This window comes from Rutilus rutilus (genome assembly GCF_951802725.1).
Source record: "Rutilus rutilus genome assembly, chromosome: 20".
In the NCBI taxonomy this organism is placed as follows: domain Eukaryota; kingdom Metazoa; phylum Chordata; class Actinopteri; order Cypriniformes; family Leuciscidae; genus Rutilus; species Rutilus rutilus.
The window spans coordinates 15708508-15726720 of NC_140225.1; the positions used below are offsets into that span (position 1 = coordinate 15708508).

The following is an 18213-nucleotide window of genomic DNA, read 5'->3' on the forward strand; positions in this document are numbered from 1 at the left end:
ATTTTGTTCATTTGTTGCATTGGAAATGGAAGGTCAAGCCTAGTAAATTGCATTGTATAACACATTATTTCATTTTTTCTCCATATACTTTTTGTAGTGCTCTGTTGTATTTGTATTGGCAAATGTAGTAGATACTCCAGGTATTCAGCAGTAGCGGCTCCTGACCTTAAATTTAGATTATGTGTCTTAGCGCTAGTTAATGTTAAACGTTTTGTAAGCTTTATATTCTAATCGCTGAACACATGCAGACACACTTTTGTTAGAGGTCTAGTGTCCTTGCATTATATCAGCCTGACGGTGATGCTCTCATGTTAATTGACAGGCTTTAAGTAGCTACATGCATAGAATGCTATCTTGTAGTATCATAATACATGCCTGCTGAAGCCATATGTTAAATTTTAATATATCCAACTTTGCAAAATTCTAAACACATTTACAAATTTAATGATTCAGTTTATATAGAGGTCTATGTTTTGGAGGAATACCTGCCCTTGCAGATGAGCCGCTGCTGGAATTCAGAATAGCATACTACCATACTACTCTTACTATTTCTACCTAATTAGCTGCATTTAACTCCACTTTTAGACATACACTTGCGAACTTCCCTTAACACTTCCTCTCGGGGGAATCCCTGCCGCCATTTTGAAGTGTGTTCAACTTCGTCAAGTGGATGAGGTAAGTTTATTTGGACAGACCCTCGGCCCCTCGATTTTGACAGAGGGAGCTATTCTACTAATATGTATACTAATTTACCCACAAGTGATCAAAGGCTTAGGGCGTTCCATTTAAACCCATTGCAATGGTGTCGCCAGTAGTGGGCACTCATGCAACATAAGCAATGACGTACATCTGAGTGAACAACACGGATGGAAGTTAGCGAGGAAAGGGCAAAAAAAAAAAGGATATTTAAATGCAGCCATCTTTGTATGTTAGACTTAGTAGTATGCTAGCAGGCTGTTGCTAATTCAGCCACACATAAAATAATTTTTCATATTGCGTACTATATGGCCTACATATTTCATATATATGAAATAAGAGTATTAAGCTATTCTGAACATAACCTATATATAAACCTGTCAGATAAAAATAACAATCCTGAAAAAAGATCAAACATCACAAATTTTTACTGTCTTCTTATAAGTTTAACAACAGTTGTCGAATCTGCTGGTCTTATTTTAAAGAACTAGACTTCTTGAATTTTAGGGGAAATGGTAATATTACAAAATTCTTGTGAAGCTTTAGCTTTCTCTGGGTGAGGGGTCATGAAAAAAACAGTGATGCCCAACCTTTATTCATTCACAAATGCCGGAAGACATTTTACTGTCCTAATTTACAACGTCAAAACAATAAGCCAATACACAGCTAGAATACGCAAGGTACATGTGTCTGAGTACAGTCTTCTCTTTTATACGGCTCTAAAGGGAGTTTACCTAGAAACCTATTTGAAGTCATTGTACTTCCATTCTTTTTGTGTAGTGGGCCTAAATTTCAACAAGTGGTGATAGGTCACAACTACCTGTAACGGCGGAGTATAACCAAAGAAAAAAGAGCCTTGAATGTCTGCCCTCTACGAATGACAATAAGCACAATTTCCCAGTTTGCATTGTGGCCTGTAGTCAGCGAGTGTGAGCTGGATTCTTTCTCAGTCAGACAGGGAATTTCTTTCACCCCTTAGGTGGCACTTTACAGCTCTTTAAAGTGAAAACAATGAGAAGCTGTAATCAGCCAGGAGTTATTAAGTGTTCTTGAAGGCTAGTGCTTTAACCTTTAACGGTCCGGGTCATCTGCCCAACATGCAAAGCAAAAATGCTTTCGTGTAATACCTTATAAAGACTCTCCAACACACCTGAAGAGCCATGTTGGTATTAAAGGGACAGTTTACCCCAAAATGAAAAGCCTTTACTCACCCTCACGTCATTCCAAACCCATATGGCTTTCTTTTTTCTTTCTTGTTTTTGCCCATACAATGAAAGTCAATGGGGTCCAACATTGCATGGACAAAAAACACAGAATGTCTTCTGTCAATTTAGCACATTTATTTAAAAAATAAGGCTTTAAAATGATTTAACGCACACGCCCACAGAGGTGAGTCAGAGATTGTGGATCACATTCAGCGGACAGACACAAACAACTATAAAAAAATGTTGTCTATATTTATGTCAACACACAACAACCAAAATCAAATCACTTGAAGCTTGTGAACAGTTTTGTAGTGGCTGCTTGCAGGTTCTGCTAATTCACAAGCCGATAAACTGTGAGAGTCATACTCACAAAGGTACATTAACCCCCCCCCCCCCCCCCCCCCCCCCCCCCCCCAAAAAAAAACTTTCAAAAACTCTTTTTTTTTTTTTATTAAAAATTAGTGATATTGGGTTTTATCAGTGACATTATTAATATATTTGCTATCCGGCATCTTCTCGTCACCCCCTCAACCTGCTTCCCTTAGTGTTTTTACTCATACAAAAGGCAAAAAACGTATGACATAGTCCCGTTTTCTCCCTGAACAATGATGTGAGTTAATATGGCAATTTTCAATGCAGCATAACAATGTTGAAATTTTTGACAATCACGACAGAAAATCAAAACACTGCCTTCACTTCTCTAGCAGAAATGCAGGTCGATCCTCCTAATATGGCGGCTAGACAAGACTGTTACCCAGAACTCAACGCGGCGTGACGTCAGCTTCACATTCACTATAGCACAGTGCAAATGTGATAGTGTGATATTGATTTTAAACAAAAGTTCAATTAATAAGAAATTATTATTGTATTTTAAACACAATGTTGTCTGTTTTTGCTCAATTTTGCCAACGAAAATATTACCTGTAAAGCCAGAGCAGAACTGTGTCTCCACAGTGGTTTCATTTCTGAATGAATCTGCGTTTTGGGCGAATCTATCAGGTGAACCAATGAATCAATGGTCCATTTTAAAAGAGAGCCATTTAATAAATCAGCCGTTTGAACGAATCAAATGAATGAATGACTCAATAACTTATTCATTTAGACATTTACTGCCACCTACTGGCAGTTTTAGTTTCTTATTTATTATATCATTTCTTTAAAAAAAATTTTTTTTCATGTTTTGGGGATAGTTTGCCCAAAATTTTCTCACCCTCATGTAGTTTTAAACCTGTATGACTTTCTTTCTTTTGCGGGACATAAAAGAAGATATTTTGTAGAATGTTGGCTAACCAAACTGTTTTGGTCTGTAAAAATATCTAAATACCTATTCAGATGCAGCTCCTGAAAAACAAAATCATGCAGCCTAAAAGTTTATATGTAAAAGATTCTATGTTGAATCAAATAAAATATTTCTTTCTTTCTAAAGCTACTTTTTGTTATGTCTATTTGATACTTTTCTCATTACCATAATAATGACTTATTAATAAAAAATTATCTTATGGGGGTAATTTCTCTTCTGTGATTAAATTGCACATCATGTAATTAATTAAATTAAAATATTTAATCGCTTGACAGCCCTGTGTTCCACATAACAAAAAATAACAAAAAGATTCACACAGGTTTGAAACAATGTGAGGGTGAGTAAATGGTGAGATCATTTTTTTCTTTGGGTGAGCCATCCCTTTAAGACGTTATTGTTTTGGGACAATCAAGAAGTCTGCTGTGATTGTTTCCCTCCTGAGGTTGCGGTATTAGATGCATGGTCACACGTAAGTGGCAGTGATAAGTGTTTGCGCCATGGTGGTTAGGATTGCATCTCTGAACATGTTCTCAGAGAGGAGCAGTGAAGTCTGGCTCTCATTAACACAGGCAAACGGGCATTCCCTCTGCAGCAGGTGCTAAAAAAATGCCCTAATTGTGTGACGATGAATGGCTTGTGTCAAAAGGGACATGATCTGCTGGATAAGTACGTGTGTGTTTGCGGGTGTATGTGTCATAGTGAACACTTCTCGCTGCATAGCACATTATAGGATGACTTTTTTGGGAATTGAGTTGATGGCTGGGAAAGCTGTTGCTGTTCTGTTCACCACCCAGACTGCTTTTTAGTCCCCAGAAAGTGACTGTATTAACAGAAACATACACTTAGCTAGACTTACAAACATCTCTGTAAATCAGTCCCACACATACAGTAATATGCACCGCAGGGAGACGTGCCTAAGAAAAAAGTAGTTAAGTATTTGTGAAAAATTCATTTTCACATGCACGTCTTCCACCTGGGAAGCTTGGCAGCTGCTCAACTTGTTTAACATCCCACCATATAGATCTTTATACTTGTAGAGCATAAAAATAATAGTGTAAAACTTGTTTGATGTGAGTGTCGGCTACAGCGAGCTGAAGTCACTTCCGTAAGCCATAAAGGGGTGTGGAGGAAGCATATTTTTGGCCTTGTGTTCCAGATGTTTGTCATCCTCTACATGTCAGAGGAACCTCTGAACAATTTGTCAAATACATATTTTTTGGACATTCAACACTTGAAAGGCATGAGGCAGGTTGTTTTTAGGACAGTTGTGACAGTGGCTTTTATGTTGAGATAATATCCACCGTTCTACATCTGGAGCAAGCTGGGAATGCAATCCCACAATAAAAAAAGACCACAGAATTGTCGGTTTTCCTCCTTTCACTCATCTAAATCATTTTAATCGTTCCAGGTTTGGACACAGCTGACAAAGGCAGAGAAACAGAGAAACAAACCCTCAGGTTCTGTTGAGATTGACTGTTTTGGGCTCCTGTGAGCTATGAATTGTGTATAAAAAGAATATTGTTATTTTTTCAAATAAGCTCTTATTTTTCCTACAAATCCTTTTAATACGTTTTTTCTGACCAAATCAAAACCAAGCAGATTTTTTTTAAGCTGTACCCTTGTTTTTTTTAACCATGGAGTAGGCATAAGCTTTTCAGAAATATGACTAGTATCTATTCTAGTAACTTTGTTTGTCATGTAGTAAAAACATTTTAATCAGAAAATAAGCCCCCAAACATTAACATGTTTCATGGAGGATATTTGAAGCATGTTATCAATTAGAACATTTTTTTATAATCAGTTCTCGTACGTTGAGGATCAACCTGTACTACTTTTTGAAAATGGCCCGTGGGCTCTCTTAGACCCCGAACAGCAAATGAGGGTTGAGTTTCACACTGATCTCTCTGTTCTGCAAGTGAAAACAACCCAGTAGTAGATGGAAAACATTATTTCCCCCATATTTGTACTAAACAATCTACCAAATTATCACTTCTTTCCTCTCCTTAATTTAATGATCTGTCCCCATTGTGTGACCGAGGACATGTCCCCAATGAATATATAGTCTCATTGTAATACTCCCAGTTGTCTTTTTCAAAGTCAGGCTAATAACATGTCTTTATACCCAGCAGGAGCCTTTTCATGTTGTATTTATGAGCTAGCTGCACTTTACATATTCATTCTGCTGGTGTTAAACAATTGCCGGCGGGCTGCCGGGACTCTCTGTCCCTAAAGCTTTTCCAAAGCCACCTACCATTCTGGTTCACAGCTGTGGGACCGAACCCTCTCATCTTTCACGTAGAGCATGAGAACCGGCTAGAAATACGCAATTGGACTTTCTTTATACTTACTCCAATGAATCAAGTGGAATTTGGTTCATACATACCAATACATCAACATGTCTCACCCCACTTCACAGCAGCACTCCACTGGAGAGGCTAAACTTAGTGCAGTGAACCGCCGCGTTGACAGTGCAAACATCAGACGTTTTGCTCATCCCTACCGGGTCAGAAAGAGACTCTGAAGCGACGTGAGAGTGACATACATAAACACGGGAGAGCGGAGGCCAGGACTTGCTCTATTCCACCTTACCCAGTTGCAGAATGAAGCGTGGGAGCTGGGGAGCTGGGGAGGGGGTGGCGGGGTTACTGTAACAGCACAGCCCTCGACTCAACAGGCCTCGTTCAACACAAACAGGGCATCCCCAGGCTCTGGGAGACAGGCAGGCCAGATAGAAGGCCAGTGATTGATTAGCCTCCCCTGCCAGCACATTGACAGCTCGTGTCGAGGATCCAGTGAGTCCCGTATCAAATGTATCAACTGCTCGCCAAAACAGTTCTTATTTCAGTCGGCCCCCCTCCCGCCCAGTTCCCTCCTCCTTCTTGCCACTGCCAATACATCAACTTTAAAGAGTCTCATTCAGTGATGCTTCCAGGTATAATCCACATCTATTTCCTCTCAATTAAGTCTCTTTTTTATTCATTTTATTCATGTAATTGGAGTCGTTTTAATGGTTTGTTTTGATATTACACACTTTGAAAGCAGCCAAATTTTAAGCAGCCTATGAGACTGTCACCATATATACATATATATTTGTGGTGACAACACAGCCCTGTTTCTCTGAGGTGGCCACAAAGTAAGTGGCAGCAAAGATTCTCATTGACCCCTGGTGTCTATTTCTGGGGGCTTTGATAAGGAGTTCTCAGAGTGTTTTGGTTGGGGGTGGAGGTGGCAACGGGAGAAAGCTTTGAGATCCAGAGACAGGGCAGTGAGAGAGAGAAAAGGAGAGAAGGACATGGAGGTCCTGCACGGGGTTATCAGGACGTCAAAATATCTGGGTCCTTCTGTCAGCAGTGCAGGGTGATTAACACATCGACGGCCACGAACGGGAAAGCAGGCAGGCACAGGGGTGAGACCAGGGAGATAACAAGGCTGATTGACATATGAAGGGTGAGAGAGAGAGAGGGAATGCTTGTGGAATGCCGTGTTGTTAGCCCTCCTGTCCTTCCAATGTCTTGAATTTTCCCCCTTTCTAGTGACATTTCTGATGGTAGGAAACATTCTGATGGTAGGTTTACATAGCTTACATAGTATTATATTTGTATATAATTTTGTGCGACTAGAACAATATGGATTTCACACATTAATTTAAAAAAATTACCTATATATATATATATATATATATATATATATATATATATATATATATAAATTATATTCATAAAATAAATTATATTATAAAATATGTGTATAAAATCTGTAAAATATTTAATAATTAAAAAAAAAAATTCCTCTATTTACTTTACTACTATTTATTGAGATAAATACTGATAAATAATTACATGGATGAATGACAAAAATATATATTTAAAATAAATTGATAAAGAAAACCTTTTTTGCATTCAATTAAAAAAACAAATTAAAGAATGGTAAAGCTGTTTAAAGGAGGGGGTCGTGATGGTATACATTTCATAATATTATTGTTTGTTTTTTTATCAGCTATTTATCTATATGCATGAGCAAACATACAAACCATTATATGACCCTTATAACTAATCCGGATTAGCAGCTAGATTTAAAAATACTTAAATGAAAACAGGACACAAAGGTAGTGAAGCATAAAGTAGCATTTCTCATTCATCTATGGTCATGTTGACACATTTAACAAGTCCTTGTTGAATTTAACAAGCTCTCTTGTTCAGTAGGCAATCCAGCAGCACTTGATCTCCGGCCTCTATGAATGAGCTAGTTAAGCATATCACTTAATTGGGCCTAATGGAACACGCATCATATCCAGCTTTATCACACACAGTATGGCTGCTCAGGAGATAAGAGCTCTTTGGTGATCACTGACTATTTAGTGCCTTTAATCTGCTGTTAGAGACCCCTTACACGCTTTTACTCGTTTATTCAGATCTCATTGTGCTGTATGAACAAGAGTGCAACCAGCTGACTGCTGTAGGGAGTCCACTTAAAGACCATTTGTCACAAAGCACAGCAAATAAAAACAACAGGCTATAATAATAAGTACAATAACAGTCACAGTAGTCATTATTTACTGAATTGTACTAGTTAGACATTCTACTGTGTGACTGTTAGTTTGCATGGGAGATTGTATGGTCTTATTTAGATATTCCTGTAAGTAGCGGCTACTCTGTGTTGAGTCATTCTCAGCCAGCTCAAAGCAGGACCTCATATTATTTTAGCGCTTAAGGCAGAGTCCAGTGGATTATTCTGAGCAGGGCCTGCACAGCGTCTAATTGGTTCCCCAGGTTGTCTGTATAGGTAACATCTTGTTTCCATGCTAATGATGCTGTAGTGTGGTTTTACAGCTGCAGAGGGACAGCAGAGGTTACGGGGTCAAGGAAGGCGTGAGGGTGGCAGGGGATCCCCGTGCTTGTGTGAGACTGACCCCAGAACAGCGTATGTACACGGGAGGTTTTACAGCCGAAACATTTGGGTTATCTGGTGTTAGTTGCACGTGGTGTTATGTTAACCTGACTTATGACTTGAAATGACATGAGAGAATTTGGCCATTCTCTCATCTGAGCGCACTTTTGCAGACCCAAGCACAGTCGCTTTATGATTATTTCTTTGCTCCAGATGCAAAAGCAGATATATATTTTCATGGCTACTAGATGGACGTATGTCATTGTGGCCACAAATGTGTTCTTTTATCAACCACACTGTGAGTTACATACTGCATCCAGTGAGCATCAGACGCTCACAAACATACTGCATCCAAATGTGCATATGGACCTAACATACTTTGTATGGAAAAATAATTACGACATCCTTTGAAGAGGACTATATAAACACAAGCACTCTCTACATGCCGTTTTCTCCTTTCAACTCTGCCTTTCCTTAAAATTCCAGCAAGATTTGCACCTTCTCTGCTTTTTCAATCTGTTCATTCTTTGAGTCTGCCCTCATTTTGCTTCCCTCCCTTTCTGTCCTTCTTGCTTATGGCCAAATTCTGCTGGTTGCTTTCTTTTAGCTTCTTTCTTTTATTTTAGTGGCCTTATCTGGAGTCCTAATCCCCTTGTCTTTCTTTTCGTTTTTGACAGAGACATCTATGGTGTTGTCTTGTGAATATGGGATGACAAGCCAGTTCATTTAAATGTCTCCACTGCAGCCATGTGTGCATGTAATTTTGTTATCTTTTAAGTATTGTTTCTTCATTTTTAATTGTTGATTTGAATGCTTGTAGACATCAGTTAGAATCAGGATAGTCACCAATTAGCCAAAAACATACTCATTTTCCTGAATAATTGAATAAATTGAATAAACGTTTTATTTTAAAAAATAGATTAATATTAATTATATAAATTATTTTTATAGTTTTTTTAATTAATAATGATTTTATTTTATTCTAAACTATTTTAATCATCTTAATAATGTTTATATGTGTATATATATATATATATATATATGGATTTTTCCCATAATTGGTGTAATATTGAGATTGCCCCAATCTCATGCTAACATGTAACCAACAACTTGCAAATAGAAGTCAAACAGTCTACACTCCTTTTCTCAGGCAGAGAAAGAACTTTAGTGAGCAAATGTAAAGTAAATGTCTTCATTCTGGCATAATTGTAATTTAAAAAAAAATTGTGTTAGAATTTCCCCCGGTATCCCCTACTGTAGGTATTTTGGCCTCATAAAGCTTTCAAGAATTTCGAAAAGATCTGACACGGTGAGATCCTGGATCTGTTATCGACCTTGGTGTTTATAGTCTTAAGAAAACACAGCAGTATCTCTTCTTGTATCTTGAGGTTTGTGTATTGTGAACGGTCTGTATTTCTCAGCCTTTATCTGTGTATGTTAGACTTTCCAGATATGTGCTGAAGAGTGTGTCAGACAAGACACTATGAGAAGAGGCCTCCAGTGGAAACATGATCCAGCATAAGGGAATCTCTCTCTCACTCTGTCATCCTGGCTGGAGAAGATTGAGAGACGAGTCAGATTCCCTGTGGGCCACTGAAATCTCTTTCTTCTTTGCCCCTGCCTTTTCCCTCTCTTTCTCAATTCTGTAGTAGTCACCCTCGCCCTAACCCTGTCCCCACTTAAAAAGACAAGATTTTTTAATAGCCCAGCAGAACGGCTGTTAAATGCATTGATGTATGACAGGGAGAAAAAGAGAAAGAGGCGGACAAACAGAGGGATGAAGGAACAGAACAATAGAGAGCAGGTAACTAGGGAGAGATCAAATGGGTGTTTAAAAAAAGATAAAGAGTTTAAGATTATTGGATTGTGAAGAGGGATAGTGAGAAAAGAGTAAAAAGCAATAAAGATGTGAAGTGAGATTGCCAGTTTGACGTCTTTTTTGCGTGGGAACACATCCAAATAACAAAAAAGGCATCCGCATTGTCTGACTTCAAATTGGACAAAATATTTCATAAACACACGAGGGAACTTTGTGAATGACAAGCGTTCCAGTTCTGCAGAAATCTGTGGAGTTCGTGTGGGCCTGCTTATGTGTTTACAAGACTGTAAATCACGTTTTGCTCAAGAGATAGCGGCCATGCAACAGTTCGAAGACAAGAGAGCCGAGAGGACAATAAATACCATTCTACCATGTGCTTGTGTTCAGATGTTCTCATTTTTTTCAATGGATAGTCTTGCCTTTTGTTGAAGGCAGTGCTGGGGAAAGTTACTTTGAAAAGTAATGCGTTACAATATTGCGTTAGTAATTCGGTTACTCATTTGAGTCTGGAACAACCGGTTGAGTTCCATCCACTTCCAACAGTGACCCTAAAGAACGCAGACATAACATTCGGAACTTGTACCGAGTCACCATTGGTGAAAATCGTTAGAACTCTGTTTACACACGAGTCTTTGACAATTGTCGTTATAGCTTCGTTTATTATTTTCTGCAACAATGAACAGCCTTGAGCCGTGATGTCCAATTAGAACCTATGAACCGACTCTTTTTTAATGATTCAGACAGATTCACAAAGTAAGCTGTGTCCCAATTCAACGTAATATTTGTACTAGACTTTTTTGAAAGCTATATGAAACTGTCTGAAAACAAAACAGGGTTCACAAACTATCTAAATATGTTCATTATGGTCCATTTATGTATATAATGCCGAGTATAAACTATATATAATCGCATCTTAGTAAGACATAAGTCAACATTTGAACCTCTTTAAAGTGTCTTTTTTTTTTACATTTGTATCATTAGATATTTGAGTAAGTTGAAACCCAATACTCATGTTTAAAAGTGCAATTTGGCAATTTGTCTCCGGCGCGCAATTAATTCTGGGGTAGGCAAGGCCGCGAAGGATCCATCTGTTGTATCCTTAATTTCACGGGAAACGAATGATGCATTTGGAGGCCGCATTTGAAGGAGCCTTCGAATTGGGACATTCTTCGTCCTGCCATGGTGACGCAATCGGCCTTCAAATGCGGCCTTCGAAGGATGCAGCCTCCGAATTGGGACGCAGCAACAGCCTTAAACTCCCTTCATGAGTTACCGGTTTGAATTCTCAGTCAGTAAGTGAATCGTTCAGAGCGGTCATTGAGTTCACAACTTACTCCCTCAGTGAACCGTGTCATTTTCGGTCTGATTTCTGTCCGATTCTAAATGAACTGGAAGACTCTTTTCTTTTTATATATATATATATATATAGGCCATTGTTTATCATAGTGAGGTGCAGTTGTAATGTTGAATTGACTGTAAAGGAAACTTTGGAGTAATATGTGAAATATTACAGAATTATTGTTACAAAACTGACAAAATGCACAAATAAGCAGGATCATTGGTAATTTTCCAACTAAGAAAGTAATTTGGCTACACTGTAAAAAATTTGTAACACTCCCCAATCAAAAATTTCAATTGACCGATAACATCTACATTTTTCAATTGGCCCAAGTGAAAATCTGTACATTTAATTTTAGAATTTACAGAATTTCACTTGGGCCAATTGAAAAATTTAGATGTTATCGGTCAATTGAAATTTTTGATTGGGCAGTGTTACAAATTTTTTACAGTGTACTGAATGTTTAATCTTAGGGGCTAATGGTTCCCTGGTCATTTTTAGTATGCAACCCTGTTCATGAAATAGTGAAGAAGAATGTGTGCAGAAAAAAAAGGTACTAAGGTTTGTCCATCTCTCCCTTTCAGCATTCTTTGATGTTGTTTTAATTGACGGATTTTACCAAGAATCCTGTTCGTGGTTGACTGATTCCTGATCCAACAACACTCTGTAGCTGTCCTCTGGAGTCAAAACCCGGAAAAAGCTACGGAACTGAAAACCCAAACATCATGACCACATTTCCTTTCCGGACATCAGTCTGACAGTCGTCGGCCCCATCGCCGGATCTTACAGGCATACTTGGCAAACCACACAGGCAGGCCACACGGTCATTCTGCATTCAAAACTTACACGGTTCCTTTGTTTTATGTGTTATGCTGTGGTAGGTAGTGGCAGCTTTAACAACGGCAACAAAAACACTGATACAGTCTACACTCAGAGTCAAAATTCTATAGTCAAAATGTCTGCTCTACACCTTAATGTTAGGGTCCAATCATATTTCTAACCAGGTTTTTAACCAGACGTGTAGAAAAGTCACCGAGTAAGTGATTAACTGAATCTTCAGACACATTTGTGAATTTAATCAATGAAATATGCAGCACTACCTCATATTGGAGACCTGTGCTGGCCTAAAATACATTTGGAAAAGTGAAAAACTTCCGTCACTCTGTGGCTTTAAACCCACGCAAGGCTCTGCAATGACATTTGCCAGCCAGCCAGGAACAATTTCCCACGCTTTTACCCCTCTTCATCGACAGAAAAAGTAGCCGTCAGCTTTGCCTGAACAGCCTTCCTGAATCCTTGCTCTCCTGCGACAGCGTGTCGTTTTATGTCTAGCTTAAGCCTGCAGTTATGCCGCCGTAAATTAAGCCATTTCAGACATTCAGTCACTTCTCTCAGCTATCGAGCAGCAGTGACCCGCCAGTGCTTTTACAGCCTCTTTGCTATGTGTGTGTGTGTGTGTGTGCTGATCAAGTATTGTAATAGCAGAACAAAATGTAAAAAGCAGTCCGCGAGGAGGGCAGGGGGAATGGATGGTAGATGGAGAACATGAATGTGCTGGGAGCAGGGCAATGCTTGGAACGAGTCCAACGTAACTTTCTCACAAATGGAGGCCAGACACCAGCACAAGGTGTGTGAAAAGTAATGAAATGGTTACATGGGAAGCACAGCTTTATTCTGTGTGGCTGCGTTCAAAGGAGCAGAATCAATAAGGTTATGAGAGCAGTAAAACCTTGTTCGGTAACTGATGTGACTACCTGTCAAAAACTAATTTTGAGAACAAGTTTGGTTGATGTGTGTTTTATAAACAGAACTGCAGTCGACGTCATTAACTGTTTCCATCTACGTTGCAAATGATGAACAATCGGGATATTGCAAAACCAATTTGCAAATAAAACCTGTGTTTCCATTCCATATGTTCTAGAGAATGAGCAGAGCAACTTTTATGTGATGTTAATGGTCTGATATTTCTTCTCTAAGTGAATTATTAAGTCACATGAGTCACATCACTTTTATTTTAACGCACATCTAGGAATTTATTTGGTAAATGCATTTCCAATATACTTTATGTGCATGTCTTCTTACCAAATATAATTTTTATTAGTTTGGATTTGCTTACTTGTCTTTTTGAAACAATTATTCAGGTGTGTTCAAACTTTTAATTGGTAGTATTATCATGGATTCCACAAAATAAGAACAACATTGATATTTTCAACATTGATAATAATAAGAAATGTTTCTCGAGCACCAAATCAGTATATTAGAATTAGTGCTGTCAAATCGATTAATCGCGATGCAATGAGTAATGAGTAATGACTGTTGAAAATTCAGCTTTGCCATCACAGAAAAAATTGATTGTAATAATATTTCACAATATTACTGTTTTTACTTTTATGTCACTTTTGATCAAATAATCTTGATGACCATAAGAGACATGACAAAACAAAAAAACTTACTGACCCTAAACTTTTAAACAGTAGTGTTTATTGAACATACTTATGACATGAGTGTGTTATGCAAAAATACCACATACAGCAGAGAATTTCATCTTGGTAAATCATAAAGTCTAACCCCCGGTTTCACAGACAAGGCTTAAGTCTATAGTCCCAGACTAAAATGCATGTTTGAGCTGTTTTAACTGAAAGGAACTTGCACGGACATATCTTAAAATATGTCAGTGCCGTTGTTTTGTCTCCAGATGCAAACCAGTAATGTTTTTTTTAAGTTTATAAAAGCTACTTAAATGTCCTAATTATTCTAAGGCCTAATCCTGGCTTAATCTAAGCCCTGTCTGTGAAACCAGTCTTAAATGTTCAGTATGTGTTCATCTATTACTGTCCAAGGCGTAAAATGTGTAACAGCTTTTCTACGGTTGTGATCTGGGAGTCCAGTCTGCATGTGTGTGGTGTGCCCAGTGACAACCTAAACCTGTTTTTTGGATGACTGTTGACCTTCACCTCTCTACCAACCCAGGCTCTTAAACGGGGCGTGACGCGGCTCTTTAAGTTACCACCCAGGAACCAATGGTGCCTGCAGCTCAGCCTGGCTGATGGATCTGAGAGTGGCCGCCAACCTGCAATCACCCCAGACACAAGCCCCAGGACCCCACACACCACCCCAAGGTACAGCTCTGTCTCACACACACACAAATCATTTAAAGTGACATGCAAAAAGTCTGTGAAATGTTTCAGTACTCGGTCCATGCAGCGGATCAGACCTGATGTGCCTCAATACAAACAGCTGGCACACGATCAGTGTGAGTGGGCAGAGTGCTAGATGCTGATACCAAATTGTTCAGCATGTTCGTATGGAATATATATTACTAACATATGTTCAATGAGAAAAAAAAAAGTATATCAGTTCAAACACAATGGGACTGTGAAACAACCACAGGCTGTAAGTGTGCAATAAACTGCTGTAGTATCTGCAGGTAGATATTTTCATAAGCAGATGCCAGTAAAATGCCTTCCTCCATCTATGGATATAGATTTTGTTTAACAAACTCCGTACATTTGGGTGGTGGGTAGGGGGGGGATACCCAAAAAACCTTGATGAATGAACATAGTGGGTCAGAATGATCATACTGGATTCAGCGGTTTTCTTCAAAGAAAATAGAATGATTTCTGAAGGATCGTGTGACACTTAAGACTGGTGTAATGATGCTGAAAATTCAGCTTTGCCATTTTCAATTGTAATTATATTTCATAGTATTACTGTTATTACTGTATTTTTGATCAAATAAATGCAGCCTTGGTAAGCTTAAGAGACTAAAACATTGTTAAAGTTAATGACCCTAAACTTTTGAATAGTATTGTATATACTTAATATAACTATAATATTTCTGTTCATGGGAGAGTTTTTGTCCAGAAAGTATCACACAAAATGGTTTCCCTTTTTTTGCTGATTTTACATCACTTCCTTTTGGATTTGCTTACTTGTTGTCATCTTTTGGATCAGAAGAAACAATTATTCAGGGGTGTCCAAACTTTTGATCGATAAATAGCCTGTCAAGTGAAGAAAGCACTTTTTAAACATTCCGTTGCAAACCATTTGACAGGTTTGCAATCTTATTCAAATAGTTGCACTAATTTTGCATTATTCATGATTTGTTTTTGCATCAATCATATCACATACTGTATACTTCTCCTCCCTTATCAGCAGGATTGTTGTGGTGGTATGATAAGATAATGAGGCATTGATATATGCCTGGGGGGGGTGGCGATTGCGTATTTGCGCTTTAACCCACCTTGTGCGGTTCGAGCCCGCCGACACAAATGCAAACATATGTGACGGTCTGTGTCGAATGCGATCACTTTGACATTAGTCTTTGGACATCATTAGCTGGTGTTGGGCCAATTACATTCTTTGCATACTGAACTAATCTGTAGCTCTGCTGTCGAGGTTCCTCACCATTAGTGTGTTTGCTTATCCATTTCCTTCCCTCCCTCCAATTAACATGTCCCTCACTCTGGGTTTGTTCTGCCGGTGTGTGTTGCTGTGACGCCTGTCCATCACCCTGAGTCCCTCTGAAAGAACACTTTAAAAGTGAGAACAATGCTGCCACCTCTCAATCACCGCTGAGTGGTATTGGTACTCAAATGAGTGTTCTTCCCTGGGGTGTGTTTTGTCTTGCTGGGTTTTTTTTTGGCCTGATCTGTGATGAATCTTGACTGTAAGCAGGGCTGTCGCATGTTACCGTGGCGAGGGGTAAGGCGAGACAGGCATCCGGCGTCATCGATGACGCGGTTGAAAGCAAGGCAGATTGACAAGCGCTGGGTTCCAGTACGGGGAGTCTCTCATCCACCACTCTGCCCCTCCTGCGCTCTACTCTAGGCCCTCTGGAAGAGCCATCAGGCCCCAGAGGCTCCCAGCAGGTTGCCTACTCCCTGCAGCCAGGCACAGGGCCTGCCTGCCCTCCTCTTAACCCCAGGAGCATCGACAGCCATCCCAACCACCGCAGGGGTCCTCTGGCCCAGCCCCCTGCTCTTCTCTCTCTCTCTTCTCTGCTTTTTCTTTCCCTCCTTCTTTGACTTTTATATCTTTTTTTTTTTTTTCTGTCTTAACTAAAGCTCTGACACTTGTTCTTTGCCTTTCAGACCCCCAGCGCTCTCATTTTCTCTCTCTCTTATTCTCTTCTCCCGTAAAGCCAATTGGGATTCTTGCCACTTGATATCACAAATAAGTTATGGAAAACATAACCTGATCTGGGTTTTCTTGCAAAAGAAAAGTGCATTTGTGTACAATGCAAAAAAAAAAAACACCTAAAATGTATTTTTATGGATTACAAATCCATAAATATAGTTTTTTATTATTATTTTAATTTTGCAATGTAAAATGCAATGTAACAAAATGTTTTAGCACAACCTTAAAGAGACAGTTCACCCAAAAATACAAATTCTGCAATCATGTACTCACAATAGTACAGTTTTGGTGTCCATTAACTTCCATTGTACGAACAAAAAAAAACAAAAATATCTTTTTAGATTCAACAGAAGGAAGAAAGTCATACAAGTTTGGAACAACATGAGGGTGAGTAATTTATGCATTTTTTTTCTTCTTTTTTTGGTGGACTATCCCCTTAAGCTGTATCTATATTTCTTTGTACATATTTTTCTCATTTAAAAAAAAAAATACTTTGGAAATGTACAAGTAACAATGACAGAAAAAAAATTGTACAACTGCCATCAAGTCTAAAAAAATGTCAGTTATTCCAGTAATTCCACTCTGGCACCTTGCCCACATCAGACATGGTTGTCAACACTTCAGGAGAGCTATGTGCTTTCCAGGAGTTCCATTCCACCCTCCACATATCTGCCTCTCTCTCTCGCTTTCTTTTCTCTCTCTTTCTTTACAGATCCAACCCATCAAAAGAGATACATTTTTAAGAGCCAAATCATTTTTTAGAAAGGTTTGGTTATATGAAACTAATCAAAAGTGTACATTTTTAAGAGCCAAATCATTTTTTAGAAAGGTTTGGTTATATGAAACTAATCAAAGTGTACATTTTTCCAGTGAATATTTAACACAAGAAGATAGCTATCGACCAAATTGTTGGCAGAGGCCTTCCATTAGGGACATTTCAAATTCAATTTAGAATGAATTAGCATCATCCTCTGCTGCTTTAATAGTGATTACTGCATTGAAAAGTCTCAAATGAAATCCATGCTACACTTTGAGATATTTATTATAGATCCTTCTGCAAAAGTGCATTGTTTTTCCTTTAGCTCTGCGCTTGTATTTAGGTGTTTTTGAACAAATGTGTGCAGCAGGTTGACAGCAGCTCATCCTCAGATTAGTCATCTTGCAGTTGATTAGGCAATGAGCAACAGACAGTTAGACACGAAGTTAACCAGGAGCCCAGCTCTGCCTCAGGCCATGCTGAAGTACTCAGCCATGGAATGAGATGGTTGACTTTTCAATGCTCCATTAATATCGGTCCACTTAAACACCAAGCCTAATGTATACAAAAAAAAAGAAAGAAAGAAAACATGCCATGTCCCAAGACACCAGAAGAAAGCACGAGGAAGTGTCTCCATTAAAAGCAGATATACGAGTCTTACTGCACAGATCAATTGCTCATCTCATTTCCACAAATTAACATGAAAACATAACCGCAGAGACTTGTTGATGGGCATAACGGACATACACATATGATATAAGGCTGTATTCTTACTGATAAGACACATTTTAGGCATTAAAAGTGACATTATGCTTATCAATAAAACGCATCTTTATAGAATAACATTTTGTCTGTTTGTCTGTGTATTTTCGATGTGTGTATATTAATATAAACATAATTATTTGTATATTGGAGAGCAGGGTGTTGTAACATCTGTAGCTAAAAATTTCATATAATCCCATATATTTGTCTGCTACAAATTAAAGAGTCAAGGAAACAAATATAGAAATACATAGCCTAACAACACTAAAACGTAACAAACAGCATGTGTGAATGTTAGTTCACAATTGT

General features: G+C 38.6%; 1 long non-coding RNA gene across 1 annotated transcript; it reads left to right on the forward strand.

Moving 5' to 3' along the window:
• The first annotated feature begins 6454 nt into the window (after positions 1–6454).
• LOC311279995 lies at positions 6455–17708 on the forward strand. Its single transcript, XR_014625604.1, has 3 exons — positions 6455–6648; positions 14217–14365; positions 16727–17708. It is a non-coding gene; the product is annotated as an uncharacterized lncRNA (long non-coding RNA).
• Positions 17709–18213: the final 505 nt, after the last annotated feature.